This window comes from Narcine bancroftii, chromosome 7 (assembly GCF_036971445.1).
Source record: "Narcine bancroftii isolate sNarBan1 chromosome 7, sNarBan1.hap1, whole genome shotgun sequence".
NCBI lineage: Eukaryota > Metazoa > Chordata > Chondrichthyes > Torpediniformes > Narcinidae > Narcine > Narcine bancroftii.
The window spans coordinates 39,594,989-39,613,666 of record NC_091475.1 but is presented as its reverse complement, the minus strand read 5'-3'; the positions used below and the strand labels follow the sequence as shown (position 1 = coordinate 39,613,666).

The 18,678-nt window shown below is 35.2% G+C and overlaps 2 long non-coding RNA genes across 28 annotated transcripts in view; one reads left to right on the top strand and one right to left on the bottom strand.

Annotated features, from left to right (window-relative positions):
• The window catches only part of LOC138738794 (uncharacterized), a 321,374-nt gene extending 317,249 nt beyond the window's left edge, over nucleotides 1-4,125 (bottom strand). For 10 of the 17 annotated variants that reach the window (XR_011341750.1, XR_011341752.1, XR_011341751.1 and 7 more), the window contains exon 1: nucleotides 3,817-4,124. This is a non-coding gene — a long non-coding RNA (uncharacterized lncRNA). Of the gene's footprint in view, nucleotides 1-3,816 lie in introns of all 17 variants that reach the window. The other 7 variants (XR_011341758.1, XR_011341761.1, XR_011341757.1 and 4 more) reach the window with 2 other exon arrangements.
• Nucleotides 1-18,678, top strand: part of LOC138738793 (uncharacterized) — a 57,888-nt gene that overhangs the window by 1,133 nt on the left and 38,077 nt on the right. For 10 of the 11 annotated variants that reach the window (XR_011341739.1, XR_011341745.1, XR_011341748.1 and 7 more), the window contains exons 3-4: nucleotides 4,454-4,562; nucleotides 7,718-7,781. This is a non-coding gene — a long non-coding RNA (uncharacterized lncRNA). Of the gene's footprint in view, nucleotides 1-3,000; nucleotides 3,123-4,453; nucleotides 4,563-7,717; nucleotides 7,782-18,678 lie in introns of all 11 variants that reach the window. The other variant, XR_011341740.1, reaches the window with a different exon arrangement.

Sequence of the window (18,678 nt, the reverse complement as noted above, 5' to 3'; positions counted from 1 at the left end):
ACTGAGGATTGTCTCTACAATATCGTACAGTTCCCACTCTAAAAACCGGCACTCGAAATTATCATCTTCTACATGATACAATGCAACAGAGGTTCCATTTTGAAGTATTACCGAGAAGCAGGTCTAGGAATGTTCAGCAAGTGCGTATTCAGGCAGTAGTTTAACGCAACGCAAATACATAACTTTTGGGGAAAAATACTAAAACGTCGGGTATCGTATTGGAATATCTTTTGGTTTTGTTTATTTAGTCTGTTAACGTTAACAATCAACCTATTTAAAAAAAAAACACCAGGTCTAATCTATGGAGTTAATTTGGAGAAACGTTCGAAACTTTTTTTGTTTAGTTCTACTTGAATAAAAAAATTTATGGATTTTTCGACGTCGTGTAGCATCTTAACTGACAGGAACAATGCAACGATCTGATTCTCCAACTTGGATACTTAATATTTAAATATTCCCAGTGTCTTATTTTAATACAAACAGTTTTATGTCGACTAGTTTCTATTTATGCTCTCTTCAATTAATTGTTTTACTACTTTCCTTCTAAAAACTGTTGTGCATTCTTGTGAAACTGGAATCCCACCTCCTGTTGGTCTGTTTAAAACAGAACACCTCACAGCAAAAGCTTCAAGAATGATAGAACCCATCTTATTTATTTACTTTATAAAAAAATTTGTTTTTTGCTTAATTCTAAAAATCAGAATAATTGAAATTAATGACCACTAATGTGGTTTTCTCATTCACAAAAGTATTTAGACCTATGAAACTAAAAAACTGATATGAGTCACAAGGCAATATTTAGTTTAACCTTATTTCCAGTATTACCTAAGAGTTAGAAAAAATGGTATGTTTGTAAAATTAGCCTTCATTTCAGTATACCTGTATAACTTGAGTGTCTTTAAAACAAAGACAATGTTTGATTTGGTCATTTTGGATTTTTATAGCAAATTAATGACAATTCCATATTTATTCTTTATAAAAAAATGTTACGTTCTTCGAACAATTAAGAGATTATAAGGCCACTGAACACATCTAGATTAATACAGTATTTGATCTATAGAATTAAGACTGCATCCAACAGCAAGTTAAATGATTACTTCATCTTTGCCTCCTATAAATACTCTGAAGATATTGTCCATATACTGTATTAAAAATATTTTCTTATTCTGCTTTGAACATTTTATCATGAAATGGAAACAATTTAGAACAGTGTTCCTGATTTTTATATGTATTTGATTATTATCTTAAAACCTCTGTAGGTTTCTTATTTATCCCCTTTTAAGGTTTTATTCCAGAGATTTTAAAGTGTATTTGTCAATCCTATAGTTGAGACATTAGAGAATAATGAAAATAGTGTGCTTAATACTGTATAATATTTTATCAAAAGGAAGTAGATTAAAAGTCTAATTATTGGACAGAATGCAATCATATTTCTGGAAATTAAGTAAAGGTTTGTCTATTTTGTGCTACATTCATTTAAAACTATGTTCTTAGCTGGTATTCCTGATGTAATTATCACAGAAAAGTCTGGAAGTGTTTAAGATGATTTTATTGTGCCACCTTTTAAATTGCTGAATTAACAAGTTCAGTCTGTAGTTTTAGTACAGTTGCATCAAGTATTATTACCTTAAGTATAACATAGTAATTATTACAATAAATGAAGTTTTAAGGATAATTCAAGTGTGCCTTCTGGTAGCATTCGCACTTGAATCAGAAAATACATGGTAGGTCTGCTCAGATAATCTAGGCAAGTGGATACAACTGTTCCAAATTCTGCTCAACTTCAAGTGAGATACCCTTGTCCACTAGGTTAGTGCAACTGCCACCTTCAGTCATCACTACCATTCCCCATATGTTTAAGATTAACCATCCTAACTTTTGTGCTGGAAAAGGGTACTTACTTTGTGGATGGGAAGATTGTCAATAAGTCAGCAAATGTTTCTACTCCTTCACTCTTCTCCAAGAGAAATCGAAGATATATCAACGATATTTGCCAACATTATCTTGATGAAGATTACCATGTATTTAAAATTATTATAATAGTAATTGTAGTGATACAGGATAACTTGGAATAAGTTGATTTAGTTTAATCAGGGTATAATTCATTAACTATCTGTAAACATTAGTTTTAATACATTGGGGAAAAACCTTTTCTTAGAACCAATATTATTCTGCAAGCAGCTGCTACTGTCAGTTGTTTAAGACCAGAACTGTCTTGATTGATAAATTAAGTTGCATCTGGTGAATGATTACAAGTCTTCCATTCACCAATCCCAAAAAAAGATTTTCTTCCTTTAATCTAATCAAGTGATCTTGTTCAGAACTGAGATAGGTGGCTAATATCCCATGGATATGAACATAATGGAGAATTTAACTTTTAATCTTGTTTACTCAGTATTTGCATCATGTTGTCAATTGTTCTTTCAATTACCCCCTTCAAGCTATTTATTTACATCGCTCTTCTATATAAGCAAAAGCTATTGGTTTCTTTAAACAAATGCAAACTTTTTTAGATTTCCCATCCATCTATTAGATTTTTAAATCTAATTGACTATTAGATTTGAAAGGAATAGTGTTTGAGGCCATCAATCCTCTGGCAATACAATAAAGTTTGATCACCAGAGACTGTTAAGAATGCCCCCAAATGAATAGTTTTACATTTCTCGTATGTGCTAGGATTTCAATATGTAGCTAAACTTTCCTTACACTTTTATTGAATGATTATAACCAACAAGATATATATTCTTGCCAAAGTGGTACATTGATGGAAAACCTACAAAAAGTTGTCAAGCAAAAAGGGTTAGATTTGGAATTGGAATCATGAGAAGAGCTTTACAAGAGATGACATTTCAAAATTAATGGAAATGATATTAAATGAAGGATTTTCAGTTCCTGAATTTGTCAGGAGAGTAAACACTTCAGTCTTTTTTTCCTGAAAAGATCATTGCACTTCATTTTATGGATGCTGAGTGTTTCCTGCATTTTCTGTTTTTATTTCAGATTTTCAAATTCAGGATTGATTTTAATGATGTGGCACTCTACTCGAGGCTGAAGTGTCCAAACTGCAACTAATGGATGATGTAGAGTCTGGGCTTTGGGCAATTTACACTATTGCTCAGGCAGTTGAGTGTAGTTATTCATTCACCTTTAGTCATTTTCATTTGAGGAAAGTGTGTTGTAGAAGAAAAATCTTAGGCAGGTTGTGCACCCATCAATATTTGAAGACTAATAATGAAATCTTTGAAGTCCTACAATTAAGTAGCCCATGGAAGGAAAAGGAAATAGCTAGCAAAACTGTCATCTCAAGAAAAATGTAACCATGATATGACAGACAGATTGAAAGTGAGAGTGTGTTTGCCCAAGTTTGAAATTATTAGCACTTTATATCTGGAGTCTTAACTCCATTCCATCAGGAAGACCACCAGAAATAACAGGTTTCTCAAATTGCCTGTCTGACTTGGCATCAGAACCAGAAGTCCTAAATTCAAATTGTTGGCAGGTCTTTATATTCCTGCTTCTTCATTCACACACATATCCCTGCTGCAACGACTTTAAACACTTTGTTTTCAAACAAATATTTTTGAATTGAAGATTGTGAAGTGGTACCCTTTGGGTCCAAGTTGAAACAAAACACAAGTTAGAACCACATTCAAACTTCGAATATCCAAATAAATCTTCAACAGCAGGGAAGCAGCAATTTATTTTAAACTGCAAACTTTATCTTATTGATCCTCTGACATTCTTATTTAATCGAGAGGTTGAGGTTGCCCAATTCCGAGAAATACATCTCAAGAAAATAGTCAAGCGCGAACAGACCTGTCAAGAAGTGGGTCAGGGACGCACATTCGGCGCGCAGGTCCCGATGCGGCGGCGGCGGCGGCGTCGATTCAAATCGGTATCAGTCGGTCAATCTGGAGGGGGGAAGCTCCAGAAAATGTTGCTAAATGAAGCACGAGTTTGTGGTAGTGCGGTTAAAAAATAAAGAGGGATGCGGTGTGTGAGTGTGAGAGAGAGAGAGCCGTCGTGGTACTGCGAGCGGGGCAGCTTGTTCGAGACGAAGATCCCCCGCGAGCCGTTGATGCGACCGCCGCTACCGTTGGAGCCCAATTTCAAATTGTCAAGAGCGCGGTGTTTGGCTGCTTACCCAGCATGCCGCGCGCTACTCCTCCCCCCCCTCCCCCGTCTAACGAATTTGAGTCGAATCTCGGCTTTCGGCGCCATTTTCGACTTGGAGCAAAAAAAACTCCTCAGTCGCACAGCGCACATCGGAGAAGAAGGAGCTGTCGACAAGTAAGCGGGGTCGAGGCGAGATGGATGTTGGAAGAGACGGAAAAGGAGGGGGGAGGGAGTGAAAGAAGTGACAGCCTTGGACTTGAGTCATGACCGACATTGATGGTTATGGACAGGTAAACTGGTTTTACTGGAACCTCTCGATAATTCTTCTATTGACCAGGAACTCACTCACCCTAAATAATTCGCCCGTATAAGATGAATCAAGGGAGAGGAGAAATAAAAGCAACAGATGAATGAAAGAAAAAAAAAGACCAGTGCGGAAGCAGCAGGTTTGGATTTTTCTCTTCTTCCCCCTCCCCGTGTCAATACCGCTGATTTTAAACGTTTTGAGTAATTTTGCGCGGGAGCAGATTTATGTTGGTGTCCTGGATTTTCGTGTTAAGAGTTTAGCAAATGTCTGCTGAGATTGCTTTGTTTAAAAAAGCTTGGGGGGGGGGGGGGGCGGGTGAAATAAGCCTAAACTTTTGAACGGTTTAAAATGCAATGTTCTGAGCTCGTTGGGTTTTTTTTGTGGGGGGGGGGAGTGTTAAGGAGAGAAGCCGATGTGTTGGGAGAAAAGGGACCCACAACTTGAAGGTGGGGGAAAGGGGTTTATTTCGGGGTCAAGTAACTTTCACTTCCCCTCGATGTCGACGAGTCGCCCCCTCCCCTGTTGTGGTTTCGGTCGATAACCCCCTTCCCCTTATTCTGCGAGACAAGTTTTACGATTTAATACAAGTTCAAGGCTGATGCATCAATGCATTTCCCGTCATCTCTGCTCTAATTAGTTTTTGCCACGGTCCTAGCTACAGTAAGTACAGTAAAACTCCCCGGGCTGGGCAACAGCCTCGACCACAAATCGGGCTGCTCTCCTGGACACTTCAATCCAGTTTCCCCCTCCCTCCCTCCCCCTTTAATTTATCAACACTTATTAAAAGTGATTCATTCAGAAAATTGAAGTTGCATGTCACCTCATCGAGAATCTGACCCCAGCCCTCGTAAAGGGTGCGTGTCTGACCGAGGGGAACGATCACGGTTCGAGGTGCCTTCTCAATTGACCCACGCTTATTTTCAATATTACTGTAAATATCAGTATTGTAGACCAATTTGAGATCTGTTGCCGCCCCCCCCCCCCCCTCCCCAATCCATTACACAATCGTCTCCGTCAGCAATTGGTAATATTTTGTTCTCCCTTTTCCCCATGAAACTCAATTTCATATAACTATCTTGGCGATTTTTTTTTAAATAGCCAATTTGAGCTTCGTTTTTAATTTTGATTCTTTTTGAGACCTTAAAATTAAGAGAATCATGGTATTTGATCAAACTTTTTTCCTCGATGGTGCGGGCGCAAATGAGTACTATTTCAGCCTAAGAAATCTTTGAATTTTTTTAAAACCGTTACTGCCTGTTGTCGGAGATGGATTTAGGGTGCGTTAAAGGAGAATAAATTCGGGAGAAAAATATGACTGGTCAAGTAACGAATTGACATTGAAAGCTGATGCCTTTGTCAAAACTGCAAATTTGGTTTTAATTATCTATACGCATTATATTGAAATTCTGGTATTATTTTTGAACCATGAATAGAGGACACTTGCAGATCATTATTGATATTTGCATGTGGCCATTTAATTCCATATTCTGAAAATGTAAATGTATAGCAGAAACACGTTAGTGTAATGAATAAAACAGGGTGGGATTCCATCCAAGTTTCAAATAGTTAAATGTTTATTACATTTCCCAATATTTGTTGTGTAAATTAAGACAATTATTACTTTTGAACCTGTGATTTTTGTCCTGGTTGGGATGCTATTAGTTAGAATTACACTCACTTTTGGACATGTAGGACCAACATATTTTAATTCTACATAATATTTTGAGGCTGAAAAACCTTGGAAATATCTCAATCTAATATTAAAGCCAAGAAAAATTTTAAAAAGAGACCGTAAATGCTTTCTCCTTTCTTCCTGTCACCATTAGTTCCCGAATTTGGTTGAAGAATTTGTCAAATTGTTACTGCATTGTTAATAGAAAATAAAACGGCCCTTTGAAGGAAAAAATTTTTAGCACAAATCATTTTGATTTTCTTCCGCAATAACAGTATTTTGATATTATTGGTTCCTTTAATGGAATTTCATTAATCCCTTAAGTAGCTGGATTAGAATCAATTTAAGGAAATTAAATTTGTGGGAAAGAAATAATTTGCAAAAGAACAGCAGAATGATGTGGAAAAATGGTGCCCTGTCAAAATTGTACTTTTGGCTTTGTACCTTGATATTTTTGCTATTTTTGACAGTCTAACAATGGGCAATTTTCAAGATTTCAAATGATGAAAACTAAAGTATGCACAGAAAATTTTTAACTTTTACCTCATGACTTGGCATACAGTAAAATTATGCAAACCTGCTTTTGCTTGAAAATAGTACATCTTATTTTAAAAATGTTCATGTTTGTGTAGATTTTATTGTTATTTCAAACCTTAAAATATTTCTGACACATCACCATAACTGAATATATCCTTTCAATATTAATATTACATTGCTTTTATACTTGAATGAATCAAACTTCAACTTGTCACAATTGCAAAAGAAAGGTTGAATAATGTACAGTAATTGCATGTAGTTTAACAAGATGATCCTGCAAATAAATTGTAATGAAAGAAAAAAATCATGAACATCTAATGCTATTATGACATCATAGATTTGGATACAATTATACTAAAAGTGAACATAAAACAATATCGGCATGTTCTGAAATAGAAATGCTGATTTGTTTCATAATTTCTCAGATCTTTTAATTTCAGGTAACTTAAAACAGACATTTCCCTGGTTCCTATCACATATTATCCTTTCCATTTGAGGGTGCTTTAGCTAGAAGGGAAGAAATTGAATGGAAATGATCTTCCAGAGCATTGTTAAGTAACATATTGAATTAATATTGTTCTTTGATCTTTTAGGATGATGGGAATGTATTAAATGTTGGTGGTGTGTTTGGAAAAACTCAAAGCAAAAAAAAAGCACGTTTGTCCTTTATCGGTATTATCAAAGCTGCATACGTTGTGACTTGGTGTCTTTTAAGTGGAATTTCCATACAGCAAAGCAAATGTAAATTAAAATGACTGTTCAGTTGTCATTTTAATTACTGCATCTCTTGTATTATCCTATAATCTGCTTTCATGTTTTTAAATTGGTACTATTGTGTTGCATTCATAACTTGATGTTCAGATGGGAGTGGTGGGTAGCTGTGGGTGAAAAGAACATTGTTACTTGACTAATTAGAAATGAAAACAAATTAAGAATTTCAAAACCACTAAATATTTTAAACTGAAAAATACACAATGTTTATAGTAGTGGTTTTTGAAATTAAAAAAGTGCATAATATCTTGGAATATGGATATGCCTTATATTATAAAATTTTGAACTAAGATTTCTACCCATTGCATTTTAAGGTTCACGGATGAAAAAAACTCTGAATTAATTAAGAGAATAGATTGAAAGCAAGTTGCTTTAAAGGTTGGTGACTTGAATATTTTTCCTGTTCTCGTGGCTAATGCTGCAAAATGCAAATAGCAGGTGAAGTGAAATTGAGATTAAAATGTCTACTGTAATTTAATTTCTTATGGCTTAAATCATTCTCAGTGGTGTAGAGTGGTGGTTAAACATCTCTCGTATGTAATATTTCCCATGGTGGTCATTACCATTTCCTTGTGTAAGTTCTAGTTCAGAGATATTTATATTTTCTGTAACTTCATGTGCAGTGGCTGACTTATTTTTAAAACCGGTGATGTTGGTTTTATAACAATTTAGATTTCAAAGCAATAGGACCATGGAAAAATCTTTTCTCTGCATTGCCATAGTTTACTAGTTAGGCCTAAATCTAGTTTGGACTTTTAAAGTTCTATTGTACATTCCTTTAGTGAATTTCCAAGAAACTGCAGAGGTTTTGCACTTCATTAGTAAATGAAGAACAATGATAAATCAAAGGGGAATGATGAAAGAGACAAATCGACTAGAAATTGAGAATTTTTATAATTTTAGTAAGGGGCACTTTTAAAAAAAAATCTTAACCCTTTGAGCACTGAAAAACTTACTTTCTAGTCATACCACTTTCAAATCTAGCTTTACATATCAATACATTTTCATAATTTATTTTTAGACTATTTCAAAAAGTCATTTCTAAATTTGAGGTTTAGAAACCAATAATGATTTGTTTTACAGGTTCTGAATGAATGCAAATGATCTTGCAGTCTTGCGGATTTTTTTGGGGTTTTTTTTTTAAAACAAGTGGTTTCAGTGTTGGTGTTGATACCTAAATATTCCTAAAATCAATGTACAGGACTTCAGGGGTGTGCCATCTTTGCTGTGTTTTGAATTAATTTGTCTATTACTTTACCACTGTAGCTTTTATACAGTGAATCTGCCTGATGTTGCTGAGTTTGTTTGTCTTATTGTTACACAGTTGCCATGGACTTCAGTTTCCTATTCAGTTGATTTGGACTTGATTAGAACATGCATTTCATAGGTGAAGCTGGGGTAGGAAGTTACTGATTATCTCAGCCATGTCATTACAAGGGATTTCATTCACTACAGTGTGAAAACATTAAAGTGAGTGAAATTAAATACCCAATTTGACTTTTGGTGTTAGCAATAAGTCACAAAATGAATGAAACTGATTGTAATGAGATAGCTCCTAGTCCATGCAATATATTGAGTCATTCTTGAAATTTTAGGCAATCTCTCAAAAATTTTAACACCTGAACAGTTATTCTTCACCCACAATGTGACTTCATTTCCCATCTGACATCTTAAATGATAATCTGCCTCTACATCTGACCTTGAATCAACTGAGAAGTAGGACCAGGTGTATGAGTTATGCTGTTACACTTTTTAAAATTAACTGAGCCATATTAGAAATTGAGGTGACTGGCTGAGCTGCTATTTTGATTCATTCAGATTCATCAGATCTTGTGTTATTTAAAGGAGAGGGTGAGGAACTTTCTGCAATTTAGTCTTTCAATTTTGCTAATATGGTCAATGGGTAAACTATTTTCTTTGTCCTTCAAATATCCAGGGTGATTTATGACTTGGTTATTGCTTTGAAGAGGTATAGTTGTATTTTTAAAATAATGAAACAATTTGATATCATGTGGCAAAAAGCATAAAAATGTATCGTAAAATTGGTTAATACGAGGACCTAGGACATTTTGATTGGTTTTCTTCCATTTTCCTGTCTTTGAATTATGCTGGGTTATAGTTCAGCAATCATTTTCAAAATTTCTATTATTGTATGCAAGAGCAGAATTTTTATTCATGATTATAGCTATCAGCGCTGGCTAGTTCACACTTCTTCCTCTTCTGTCTTGTCCACTGATGATGATTGTAACACCACTGCTGTGGTGAAAATGGAAAACATTTAAAGTAGCAAAACAAAATCTTAAAGTGTGTACAAAAGTTTATCTTGCACATTAGGGTACATAACATAATTTATAATATTTTAATGTATGTTGTCTGCTGCTTGTCATTGGTGTTTCTGCTTTTCAGCTACATTCTTCCTTATTTTGAATTTTAAACTTTCAGGCTTTATTATTTTCCCTGTCACAAATGTCGATACCATTGTACTCATGAAAGTTAACGACGTTAGACATAGGTAGGTTAGGTCCTTTTGGTTAGCTGAGGAATTGTCTTTAAATTTGATGCTTTTTTTTTAAAGGGGTGGGAGAGGGCATTTGGATTCTTCCCTTAAAATTTAGCAACTGAGAAACTTGGTTTCTAAGAAAAATTATTGTGGCTCAATTCAAACATATGGCTAGCTCTAGCTATGTGCATCACTGCCGATAAGACTTCAGAAATACCAAAAGCAAATCTCTTCTAGGCTGTTCTTGAATATTCATAGCATTTGAAAGAAATTTGGTTTCAGAGAATTTACGATGTAATTTTTTTTAAAAAAAAGTTGTTGACTGGATAGCTAGTAAAATCCAAAACAGCACTTGATAGAAAAGCAGGGGCAAAACAAAGTTTAGAATACCATTTTAACCACTGGGTGTGCTTTTAATTATTTGGGTTGGAGGCGGAGAGTAAAGCAACTGCATGATCAAAAGCTTAATAAGTTTGAGGATCAAATTGATTCACTCTTAGAATTGCTGTTGTCTCAACTTTTAATATAAATATTTAAAACAATTTTGATGCTTGAAGGCTGAGAATTGATGCAAAATTGACATGAATTGCTTAGAAATAAAAATTGGGTATAATACTTCTATAGTTACAGTGAATGTGTTGATTTCTACAGCAGTAGCTGTAGATGCTTTGATTTGGCAAAGTGAGTCAAAAATAGAAAAAAAATTGCATTAATTTTGCTGTTTAAGATCACTTTTATTTGATGTCCCAATTAATCTATACTGTTCACAAAATTGCCATTAGTGACAACACTAGCTCCCTGAGCTTATTTCCTAAAGATAAAAACTGAGGCTTTGATTTAGATAAAATACTGTGAAATTATTTTCTTTATGTTAAATAACTACTATGGATCCCTTGCATACAATATTTACCTGCCAAGGAAAACTGCATTGTAGGTTGTGTATGCGGTATTTTAATGTGTACTATGACATACTGGTAGTGTTTTGAAATGTCTCCCAAATATTAATTCAAAATTTAATGAACAGCAGATATTTAAATACTCCTTTATGTAGCAAGTTTATTTAGTTTCAGTGCTTGTTAATTGCCAAATCATTTTTTAAAGTAGATTAATTATGTAAATTACTAATTTTAATCAAACTGCTCAATTGCAAATTTAGTATAGTCCATTAATTTCCTAAACTAACTTGCTTTTACTTTTTCTCATTTTGAAGAATCTTTGACTTTCTCTTACCTGTCCTACTGAATTTTTCAAGCCTTTCCTGTTTATTTCATGAAATAGAGGCTGTCTGACGAGCAAATAATACCAAGATGAACAATGTCAATAGAATAGTTGATATTTGCCAAAATATATACAGTAATTCCTTGATTTAGAAAAGTGATGACTTCTTAGAAAGCAGTTGTCTTGGGCAAAAATGCAGTTGGGGTTCCTGAGCACAAGAATTTCCTAGTCATACATCAAGGAAACAGGCCCTTCAGTTCAACTTTTCCATGCTGGCAAGTTGTCTTCCTGAGCTCGTCCCATTTGCCTGTGTATACCCTATATTGCTTTAAATCTTTCCGATATGTGTATTTGTCTAAATGCTTTTTAAAATGTTATAATTCCTCTATCATTTCCTTTAGCATCTGCAATCTTTTGTCAAACCCAGTTATCTGGCATATTATTTAACATTTACATTTTAAGCCAGGGTTGTTTTTTTTTAAATGTACCTGTTGATTTGGTCATGCCAAAAGATGTGCATGTTGAGGTGAGAGATGGAGTAATACTATTATTAGGTTCATAGTGGTGATCTGAGCTTGATATAGTTTGATGTTAATGAGGTTCTTTCAAGTGACTTTTCCTGGACAGTTGAATGAGGTTTAGTGAAGGTATCATTAGAAATCTGAACAACTGTTTTATATGATGAAATTCCTTAGTCACACATCCTTTTGTATTGTCAACTTTAACCCTATAACCCATGTTGGGATTGCATTTAAATATATATCACATTTTTTATGGTGAACTGCTCAACTTCTAACAGATCCTTGTGTGTGCAGCTAAGATTCTGTTTACTTTTCTACGTCATCCTGGGAGACTTCATCAAATCCAGCTTCATTTATCATCATGACTGTGTTTTTAGGCTTGTTTCAGGTTTGTGTTGTCCGTTTTTTTTTTTTTTTGCCAAAATTTCCTTTGTATAGCATTCTCTGTTGCATGAGTTACATTATCCAAAAAAGTAATAATGCATTTTATGGCTACCTTGATACCGTGCTGTGGCTTTGCCATTGCCATTTGACTCAGAAATTGATTTGCCCCATTGATTACAGCAGATACAATGCCTTAAATGTAATTGTAATATCCTGATTGAGTTGTGGCAATCGAGTATTGGTGAGCTAGTGTGCTACCTGCATGTTGCCTACTAGAATCCCTTAAAATGCTGAGGATCCTATCATATCTGTCTCTGAGACCAATGTCAGAACATCATTCACAAAGGTGAACCCTCACAAGGCATCAGGCTCTGATGGCATACCTGGCAGGGTATTGAAAATCTGTGCCAACCAACTTGCCAGAGTGTTGATAGACACCTTCAACCTCCCGATGCTGCAATCAGATGTTCCCACTTGCTTCAAAAGGGCAGCAGTCATCCCGCTGCCCAAGAAGAGCACTGTGAGCTGCCCCAATGACTGTTGCTCAGTAGCACTAACATCTACTGTGATGAAATGCTTTGAGAGGTTGGCCATGGCCTGAATTAACGTACCTAAGTAAAGGTCTCTACAATTACTCTACTGCACTTGCAATATTGCTGGCTCTAGATCACCTCGAAAACAGCAATTCATAGGCTACAGTTCAGCCTTCAACACCATTATTTCCTCAGTGCTGGTCAAGAAGCTCCAAACCCTGGGCCTCTGCACCTCCCTTCGCCCCGCCCCCCCCCCCCCCCCCCCACAACTGCAACTGGATCCTTTACTTACTCAAGTCAGTACAAATTGGAAACGTCTCCTCCTTACTGACTATCAACACAGGCACATCTCAAGAATGTGTGCTTAGACAACTGCTCTACTCACTAAACACCCATGACTGGGTGGCCAGGTACAATTCCAATGCTATGTACAAATTTGCCAATTATACTACAGTTGTTGGCAGAATCACAAACAGCGTACAGGAGGGAGATAAATCAGCTCGTTGAGTGGTGCACACCAACAACCTTGTGCTCAATGATAGCAAAACCAAGGAGATGACTTCCTCCTGGAGGAAGTCAGGTGAACATGATCCAGTCCTCATTGGGGGCTCAGTCATGGAGAGGGTCTAGAACTTCAAATTCCTGGGTGTCAATATTTCTGAGGATCAGTCCTGGCGCTTCCATGTCGATGCAATCACGAAGAAGACTCACCAAAGGCTATACTTTGGAGGTGTTTGAGGAAATTTGGTACATCATCGGAGGCTCTCAAACTTCTACAAAAGTACTGAGAGAGCATTTTGCCTGGTATGAAGGTGCTTATGCTCAGGACAAGAGAAAACTCCAGAGGGTTGTTAACTCAGCCTGCCACATCATGGGCCCAGACCACTCCATCGAGTACATCTACATGAGACAATGTCTTAAGAAAGTAGCCTCTATCCTCAAGGACCCTCACCACCCAGGCCATTCCCTCTTCACTCTGCTACCATTGGGTACAGGAGCCTGAAGACAAGCACTCAACGGCCCAAGGACAGCTTCTTCCCGGCTGCCATCAGATTCCTGAATGATCAACGAACCAAAGACACTGCCTTACTTTGACTTTTTGTGCACTCTTTTTAAAAAAAATATATTGTTGCAAGATGATTTATATGAATGTTTGCACAACCACAAAACATTGAATTTTATGACTTGTTCGTGACAAATTCTAAGGTCAGCCATGTCCTTAATCGATGTGGAGTATTGATGATGATGATGAGAAAAGTTTTGTCCAGGTTATTTTTTAATGAAAGGATAAAAAAGTAAAATAATCTTGGGCAAGCACTGCTTTCACACAGTCTTTTTTTATTGGATTACCTTGCCACAGGGCATTTGGTCTTTGAATATTGTTTTAGTGCCCTCAGATTCTTTGGTAGATTGAGAGCCTTAAGTATCCTCACCCATGGAAATTGTTATTCTTCACATGGAAGACAATACTGGATGTTTTCTCATCCGACGTAGGTAAGGGCATCCTCTTCCAAAAGAGATCCTTGTCATTTGCAGGTATGTTTAAAAACTTATTTATAAGAGTTGCTATCTTCCTCTAATACATTTCAGTTACTTAGCAAAATGATTTACTTGTTTGATTTTTTTTCCTAAAAAGCCTCAAATTAGCCACAGTTGATAATGATTGTTACATTTTCCAGAAGATCCATCACCTCCCTCGCATTCTTTAAATCTTGGCATAATTTTAGATCTCTATCAAATCCAAGGGGCCACATTTCTGATCCATTTCCATTATAATATCTTTGTCCCTCATTGCATGTAATGCACTTTCAAGTAATACTTTAGGCTTGAAGTTTTATTTTGTCAACATTGAGTATTGTTTCCATTGTTAATACTACAAGAAATAATAAATTGCTAATGCCCACGAAGCACTCCTTATTCACTTATATTGGTATTAATGTTTATAACTTGCTATGACTTAGCAGAAATGCATTTTTAAGAATTGCTGGGCATTTTGATGGGTGCTCAATGTAAACATAAGCAAACCACCAATCTTTGCATGCAAAATAAACCAAAGGTTTTGAAAGATATGTGAAATTTATTTGGGCTGAAGAAAATTTGTTTCTATGAAAAATAGCTTGATGAAAATGAGTACTGAAAAGAGCCACTAATATTATAACAAAACAATTGTAAATGTCTGTAAATTGAGGAAATGCTTGATTTGCAAAGCATCTTGCTCTAATTTGCTATTCTTGGAATTTTTTTATTCCCACACTAACCCTTTAGGAATTGCATGGTAGAGAATATCTTACCATAAAATGCAGTTGAGGTGGAATTTATTTAGGCTTATGAATTTTCAATATTGTTAGTGATATGTAATTACATTAAAAAAAAACATGAAACATTCCTTTTGGCTCTAAATTCTGTTTTTTTTTAAGCAATTGCATAAATTTATAACATCCATATGTGTTTGAAGATTAAGTTCATACCAATTTAAATTAAGTGAATATTTTAGCTGTTTACATATCTTATTTGAATATGTTAATTTCATAAATAACATTTACAAAGTTCCAATTAGCAGTATTTCAAATAACTCTCCTATAGAATTTTTTGTTTTTGTGCTTTTTTTGTTATTCATTTCCATGCTATGTAGTTAGGTGGCATGAGAATCTTTGAATACTCTATCTATTGTATTATATATGATTTGCTCCATAAAAAGTTTACCCAATTGCTATTGAAATAGCAGAAATGGAACAAGTATTGAGAATTGATCATTTCAATTTTCCAATTAATCTAGCTCAATCTAGAAATTACTGTCAACTTGCTGAATCACTAAAATTTGTAAAGACATGATGGTCTTACAATACCAACCACTGGGTGTTCTGTTTATTGCAAATACTGGTTTATAAAATATACCATTTTTGTTTTTTATGCATAATTGTGGTAGGGCTTAAATGGAACCTTAGCAGCATTCACATTTGGTAATTTTTTAAGAATAATTTAAACTTGTGCACTAGAATCTGTGTATTTGAAGGTAAATGACATTGCTGAAACACTGTAAAAAGACACAATTGAAGGATTATTTTAAGCAGACAACATCAAGACCCCTATACTATAACACCTTAATGCAAAAAATTGAATAAGTATACTTATTAGAATTGATTAGTTTGCCAATCAATTGGAATTCTTGTCGTTTTCATTAGAACCAAATTATTCTCTGAATTCTCAGTTAGTTTAGTGACAAAAATGAACAAGTTGAGTAAAACAAAAGTGCCCTTTTTGAAGGTCTGAATTACTGTTGAAATTTAGACAATAGCTGAAACTTTAAATTGACTTCATATCCTATTGCTCTATTTCTATGATCTTTTATTGGTAATGTTTGACAATTTAGTTGCATTAGAATGCTTTGTAATTTTATAAAATTGACTACTTTCAATCTGCTGAAATTTAATTTATACCAGAGAAAGCCTCTAGCTTATAAATGTGTCGTCAGTGGTTCTCAACCTTTTTCTTTCCAGTCACATGCCACTTTAAGTAATCCCTATGGATCAGTAGTATGTGATTAGTAAGGGATTGCTTAAGGTGGTATGTGAATGGGAAGGGAAGGATGAGAATCACTGATCTAGACCCAATTATTACTGAAATATTTTGCTTGAGAAAAATTGTCATTGGCCCATTTCCTTTGGAGTTATGAAACTGCACATAACGAGTCAATTAGGTACGATTTAAAACAGTGGTTTTCAAACTTTTTCTTTCAACTCACGAATTTACATGTACAGCACAGTAACAGGCCATTTCAATCCATGAGTCCATGCCACCCAATCTACACCGTGGTATATTTCGAATGGTGGGAGGAAATTGGAGCCCCCGGGAAAAACCCATGTAGACGCAGGAAGAACGCACAAACTCCTTACAGCCAGCATAGGATTCAAACTCCGGTCCCTGGTGCTGTAGTTGTTAGTGCAATGCCTTTACACCAACTGTGTCATCCTGACCTTCATATTTTTATTTATTCCTCTCTAATTAGAGCATAGAATTTCTTTTGATTGTCTTTTTCAAAAAAATTGAATTGCACTGATCTCCCTATGTTAAGAGAAAGATGTATCTGGAATGAGATATGAAAATTTGCAGACACTGTGGCTAGTAAAAACGCAAAAATACTTGAGGAACTCAACAGGCCTTGTGTGCATAGAAAGTAAAGATATATAACCAGTGTTTCAGGCCTGAGCCTTTTGTCAAGGCCAGAAATGTATCTTCCTCCTTCTCCCGCAGCCCCCAATCACTAGAGGACTTTACATTTGTTTTCAGGGTAACTTGAAAAAAAATTTGTCAATGTATCAAGTTAATAATATACATTTTGACACTTTATTTATGTATATAATTGATTTTAACTATGACCAACATCAGTTAGTCATAGTTTACTAGCTTGTTCAATAGTTACTGTTTTGAAGTGTGCTTCAACTACTCTTTTGAAACTCAAAACTGCATGAAAATGTTCACCATCGCTTCTAATGAAAGAAATTTTATATTGGGGTATTTAAAATTTGCTTAGATTGGGTTTATTTTTTAAAATTTGCATGTCATCTGCATGTTTGCAAACTCAATGAATATATTGATCGGGTTTGTCTGTAGTTAGTGTGTTTTTTTTAAACCCTCATTCTGCTTTTGTGATTAGTCCTGCAAAGGGCAGCACATGTTTATTACTGTTTGCTCTTGTAGGATGTGAAAATAAAGTTTTAGTGATGGCACCAATAAGAACAGTTCACTGAATTTTTTTTAAACCAGAAAGCTCGTATGTCAACCAAAAATCAGTTTGAAAACATTAAAAACTGATAAAATCAAAAATGTTAATGCAACCTTAATAACCACTTAAGTTGTAGTTTTACTCCAGTGATTCTGTTTAGATGTAGTTAAAGAACCTGCCATTTTTATTAATTTTTAGAAAAAAAGCTTGAAATAATTACAATTGTACATGTTCAATCAAATTTTAAGTTGGCTTCCTTCCTGTTGAATGTTTTGTTTAGACTTTAAATGAATGATCCAGATATATAGTGCCCTTCATGATGTTTGGGACAAAGGCACTTTTTTTTTCCTTTATTTGTCCCAGTGCAAACAATTTACATGTGATTAAAGTGCACATTCCAGATTTTATTCATGGTTATTGATCTGCATTGTGATTTGATCAAGTAGAAATTACAGCACTTTTTATACATAGTCCCCTCATTTCAGGACACCATAATATTTGGAACATGGCAAGTGTGTGATTCATAAACATCACCAGGTGCTGAATATCTTCTCTGCTGATGCTCCGCCTGGCCTCTACTGCAGCCGCTTTCAGCTCCTGCTTAATTAAATGGTATCCTCTGGATCTGGGGCAGTTCCTTTACACCTCTGCACTTTGCTCTTGCCATATCTCTGATACAGATTAATCTTGGTCTCATCTGTCCACAAGACATTTTTTCAAACATCTGCAGTTTCTTTTAAATACTTGGCAAACTTGTAATTTGTCCATCCTATTTCTATGGCTAACTAGTGGTTTGCATCTGTATTTCTGTCTTGAAGTCTTCTGTGGACAGTAGTCATTGACATATTCACACCTACCTCTTGAAGAATGTTTCTGATCTGTCGGACATGCGTTTTGGGGAATTTTTCTTCATTATGAGAATTCCTCTGTCATCAGCATTGAAGGTCTTCCTTGGAAAACCAGTCTCTTTGCTGTTACTGAGCTCGTGAGTTTGCTTTTTCTTCTCAATGATGTTCCAAACTGTTGATTTTAGAAATCCTAAGGTTTGGGCAATGTCTCTTACTGTTCTTGTTTTTCAGCCTCATAATGGCTTATTTGACTTTCATTGGCACAACTCTGGTCCTCATATTGAAAAATATAGCAACTACAGACTCCAAAGGTGATCAAAAGCTTAGAAGCAAGCCTAGTTCTCTACCTGCACAAATGTAGCAACTAAACACACCTGAATAATCACAAACACCTGTGAAGCCAAATAACCCAAATATATAGTGCCCTGAAATGAGGGAACTATGTATAAAAAGTGCTGTAATTTCTACATGGTCAAACCAAAATGTATACAAATAATCTTAATAAAATCTGGAATATGCATTTTAATCAGATGCAAATTGTTTGATTA